This window comes from Haliotis cracherodii, unplaced genomic scaffold, assembly GCF_022045235.1.
Source record: "Haliotis cracherodii isolate W230 unplaced genomic scaffold, xgHalCrac1.p SCAF_28, whole genome shotgun sequence".
Lineage (NCBI taxonomy): Eukaryota > Metazoa > Mollusca > Gastropoda > Lepetellida > Haliotidae > Haliotis > Haliotis cracherodii.
The window spans coordinates 2,357,978-2,363,977 of record NW_027266284.1 but is presented as its reverse complement, the minus strand read 5'-3'; the positions used below and the strand labels follow the sequence as shown (position 1 = coordinate 2,363,977).

General features: G+C 40.2%; 1 protein-coding gene across 2 annotated transcripts in view; it reads left to right on the top strand.

Annotated features, from left to right (window-relative positions):
- Positions 1-2,114: 2,114 nt before the first annotated feature.
- LOC139473390 (inhibin beta B chain-like) overlaps positions 2,115-6,000 on the top strand; it is a 50,855-nt gene continuing 46,969 nt past the window's right edge. The window contains exon 1 of one of the 2 annotated variants that reach the window (XM_071255954.1): positions 2,115-2,168. The gene's annotated coding sequence lies outside the window, so the exon portion shown is untranslated. The remainder of the gene's footprint in view (positions 2,169-6,000) is intronic. The other variant, XM_071255950.1, reaches the window with a different exon arrangement.

Here is a 6,000-nt window from a genome sequence, read left to right as displayed (position 1 = left end):
TTATGTCATTAATATACGACATCAATAGTTCTCTCCTATATTTCGACATCCATGATTATTATCCCCTTCTATGTCTAACATCATCTGTTCAAAATGCCAGTGCATGTACAGTTTATATTTACCTGCAGTAGCGTAGCATACATGTAGCTTAGTCACAAAACGGTTCCTAGAGTTAACACAACTGTTTTAAGCAAGATTTAGTCTATACGTAGGTCGGTTATTCCATATTTTCCGACAGTCCACCGATCAAAGGTTATATGTGCAGCTTTACCTTCCGTGTGCGCTTACAGAATAGGCCATAACAACGCATTCCATATTTCTTAGGTTTTATCCTCCTTAAGTAAGTATTTGAATATATTGTAAAGAGTCCCGTCCCTCATATAGTTGCATACGTTACAACACAGCCTATACCACAATTTCATTACCGTAGTCATTTAAATACTGTTATATTCCTCCTTTATACTTCTTAACAACGTACATTCAAACGCGCATCGTTTAAGTATATAATTACCGTATTCACTCCATTAGCTGTTATCATCTAGCTCCGTATATATTTAGGAAATGCGCGCAGTCAATAGCAACACAGCCGCCGTGATTCATTACCGCAGTCAGCAAAGTAATCACTACTAAAACTAATAATTACTCTAACTAAAACCGAGCTATATCTTCTACCGCGTACATTCGTATCTTTATTTGGATCAAGTATTTACTTTCTGTATTTGCCGAAATTATTATGTTGTGATAATTATTACTGAAACTACAAATATTAATGTTTACCGTCTTTTCATAAGTAAATGTCATGTTCCTCATCTAAGCAGTTTGTGCAGTCTACCGTACATCCTATATTAAAACCTTACGACTACACAATTTATCTGTTAAGAAATGTTATTTAGCATTACCGTTATTATTCTAGTAAATACTGCATCTGTTGTATAATGTTACCGTACATACTTCAATATTAAATACATTGCCTTTATTATTATGCCTTTATTAGATAGACAATGTGTTAGCATATTATTATTATTATTGCACTTCACCATTATATATTAATTGATGTAACTTGAAACACACTTGCTTGAATAAACCCTAAGGACCTCACTCCTCTCTTCTCTCTTGTTTCAAGGCTCGCTCCCAATAGCTAATTCCCCAAACCGAGGCCTGACAGTTATTGGGATCACCCAACAAGGCTGTCTTAGATGGATGTTCTCAAAAGCCTGATAAAGATTATGTGCATATGTCCACAAAAGTGGGGTGAATACTGCATTTTTGTATTATGAAGGCATGGCGTCCTGATCACACTACTCATGTACCGAATAATTTCACATGCATCGGATGTTCACTGCACAAGGGTTCACCGTGAAGAGACTCAGCAAATGGAAATCTAATTCCTATGCACTGTTTTTCCAATGTTACCTTATGTATACTAATCAAAAACGTTAAGGATAACCAAATTCTTTCATTTCAATATAGAATAATCTGCCATGGCATGACAGATCAACATCCTCTGCACGTCCAAACTTGGTTTGGAAACCATACCAAATAGAGAGATATGAAAAACTCTTGGAATTGCGTATTCGACAAGAGCACTAAATTAAAAAAAAGACTTGTTGTAATCCCCGGCTGTCTTAAAGATATGAAAGAATCTGGTGATCCTTAATTTGTTTGATTAGAGTAACTGTAATGAAATGTTAAAAAAGTTTAAGATTCTCTTTTCTCTTTGAAGAAATGATTGTTGATTTGTTTGAACTGACAATACACGCAAACAATATTTCATAGCTTCTTGCTGTTGTGTGTTATAATTATTTTACATTTTGAAAAGGAAGTTTAGAGAATGACATGCAAATTATCATTTGACCCAATGTTTTCCTGCCCAGCGGAATCAGATATGCAGTGTTAGAGTGAAAAGAAATGTCGAGCTGCGTTAGCGTGTAGAGAAGTGAATGTTCTCTGCTTCAGTGTTTTACTGGGGGCCTCGTCCAGCGCCTGGCTACACAATCCGGCTAAATATAACCTCTAGCACCCAGACAGTGGGAATCACCCTTTATTGGACTGCGCCATGCTGCCTATTTAAACATAATTTAGTAATCGCCTGTTATATTATTGTTTGGTTGTTTCAACATACTCATGGTCCTCCCATTCCCGTGGGCTTCTAGCAACACACGGACAAGGTAAGAATCTCACACACTCCCTATTTCTGCATAAAGCTTCTTATAATGCCATATCTTCCCTAATATGGAATTCGCGTGTGCATATGCGTGGCTTATTTTCCCCAACTGCTTTGTCATGCGCAATGTGTAGCCAGCTGGTAGCCCTGTACACTGGACTCAATGTTATCATTGGGTGTTCATCAACTCTGACAGTTCCTTTGTTGTTTGTTTTATTGGCTGGTTCAACACGTGATGAGTTGGTCTTTGTCTGGTATTATCTGGAAGCTTCATGGTATTACTCGGAAGCATCTTGTAATCTATTAATATGATGCCACATTTTGCTTTACAGGAAATATCTCCTTTAACAACAGCTACTTAGTATATTGAAACGGGAACGAAGACATTACACAGGAAGTTTTGCTATATTCATAGGTCCGCTCTCATTCAATTAAACATGCCGAAATATTAAGTCCCTCCTGTTTAATTATTCAGATTAGCTACCCATCATCTGATAAGCTTTTATATCTACTCTCTAAAATTAACAAGAGGCAGCTATTCAACTGCAGACACAACTTACCACCTGCAGACACAACTTACTACCTGTAGGCACTACATACTGTCTGCAGACACAACTTACTACCTGCACACTACTTACTACCTGCAGACATAATTTACCACCTACATTTACTTCTCAGTACCTACAGACACAACTAACTACCCGCAGACACAACTTACTACATGCAGACACAGCTTACTACCCGCAGACACAACTTACTACCCGCAAACACAACTTACTACATGCAGACACAACTTACTACCCGCAGACACAACTTACTACATGCAGACACAACTTACTACCAACATTCACTCCTCGGTACCTGCAGACACAACTTACTACCTGCAGGCACAAATTACCACCTACATTTACGTCTCAGTACCTGCAGACACAACTTACTACCCGCAGACACAACTTACTACCTGCAGACACAACTTACCACCTACATTTACTTCTCAGTACCTGCAGACACAACTTACTACCTGCAGACACAACTTACTACCTGCAGACACAACTTACCACCTGCAGACACAACTTACTACCTGTAGGCACTACATACTGTCTGCAGACACAACTTACTACCTGCACACTACTTACTACCTGCAGACATAATTTACCACCTACATTTACTTCTCAGTACCTGCAGACACTACTAACTACCTGCAGACACAACTTACTACCTGCAGACATAATGTACCACCTACATGTACTTCTCAGTACTGGCAGACACAACTAACTACCTGCAGACACCACTTGCTACATGCATACACAACTAACTACCTGCAGACACAACTTACTACCTGCAGACACAACTTATACCTGCCGTCACTACTTACTACCTGCAGACACAACGCACTACCAGCATCCACGACTTACGACCTGAAGACACCACTTGCTACATGCATACACAACTAACTACCTGCAGACACAACTTACTACCTGCAGACACAACTTACTTACTACCTGCAGACACTACTTATACCTGCCGTCACTACTCACTACCTGCAGACACAACATACTACCTGCAGACACAATTCTGGAGACATTACTTCCTACCTGCAAACACAACATTCTACGTTCATACACTACATACTACCCTGTAGACACTACCCAACGCCTCACACACAACTTTCTACCTTCATACACTACATACTACCCTGTAGACACTTCCTACAACCTCAGAAACTACTCACAACCTGCAGACACACTTGACTACCTGCAGACATACTTGACTCCCTGCAGACACTGATTACTACCTGCAGACATTACTTACTACCTGCAGACATTAATTTCTACCTGCAGACACAACTTTCTACCTGCAGACACTACTTACGACCTGCAGACACTACTCACAACCTGCAAACACTACTTGCTACATGCAGTCACAACTTACTACCTGCAGACACTACTTATTTCCTGCCTCCACTTCTTACTATCTGCAGACACTACTTGTTACCTACAGACACTACTTACTACCTGCAGATGCAACTTACTACCTGCAGACACTACTTACTACCTGCAGATACAACTTACTATCTGCAGACACAACTTCCTAGCTACATTTACTACTTACTACCTGCAGACTCTACACGGATGTATACGCAACAAGGACACACGGTTGCCAGAGATGTATAGAAATAGTGACTCATATGTACACAGGAAGTTTGACCAACAGTTGACAAACACGGAGACTCATGTATACACAACAAGTTTGGATATAATTCACAGACACGGAGACTCATGTAAACACAACAAGTTTGACCCACAGTTGACAGACACGGAGACTCATGTTAACACAACAAGTTCAGACACACAGTTGACAGACACGGAGACTCATGTATACACAACAAGTTTGACCCACAGTTGGCAGACACGGAGACTCATGTATACACAACAAGTTTGACCCACAGTTGGCAGACACGGAGACTCATGTATACACAACAAGTTTGACCCACAGTTGACAGACACGGAGACTCATGTAAACACAACAAGTTCAGACACACAGTTGACAGACATGGAGACTCATGTAAACACAACAAGTTCAGACACACAGTTGACAGACATAGAGACTCATGTATACACAACAAGTTTGACCCACAGTTGACAGTCATGGAGACTCATGTATACACAACAAGTTTAGACCCACAGTTGACAGACACGGAGACTCATGTATACACAACAAGTTTGACCCACAGTTGACAGACACGGAGACTCATGTATACACAACAAGTTTGGATATAATTGGTAGACACGGAGACTCATGTATACAGAACAAGTTTGACCCACAGTTGACAGACACAGAGACTCGTGTATACACAACAAATTTAACCCACAGTTGACAGACTTGGAGACTCATGTATGCACAACAAGTTTGGATATAATTGGTAGACACGGAGACTCATGTATACACAACAAGTTTAACCCACAGTTGACAGACTTGGAGACTCATGTATACACAACAACTTTGGATATAATTGGTAGACACAGAGACTCGTGTATACACAACAAGTTCAGACACACAGTTGACAGACACGGAGACTCATGTATACACAACAAATTTAGACACACAGTTGACAGACATGGAGACTCATGTATACACAAGAAGTTTGATCCACAGTTGACAAATACGGAGACTCATGTATACACAACAAGTTTGACCCACAGTTGACAGACACGGAGACTCGTGTATACAGAAGTTTAGACCCACAGTTGACAGACTTGGAGACTCATGTATACACTACAAATTTAGACACACAGTTGACAGACACGGAGACTCATGTATACACAACAAGTTTGACCCACAGCTGACAGACACAGAGACTCATGTATACACAATTTTAGACACACAGTTGACAGACTTGGAGACTCACGTATACACAATAAATTTAGACACAGAGTTGACAGACTTGGAGACTCATGTATACACAACAAGTTTGACCCACAATTGACAGACACGGAGACTCATGTATACGCAACAAATTTGACCCACAGTTGACAGACTTGGAGACTCATGTATACACAAGTTTAGACCCACAGTTGACAGACACGTAGACTCATGTATACACACGAAGTTTGATCCACAGTTGACAGACACGGAGACTCATGTATACAGAACAAGTTTGACCCACAGTTGACAGACTTGGACACTCATGTATACGCAACAAGTTCAAACACACTGTTGACAGACTTTGAGACTCATATATACACAACAAGTTTGGACACTATGTCTTGAGACGCTGGTGACAGACAAGACAGTGAATTATGACGTACACTTGGCCGAAACCCATATACATGACG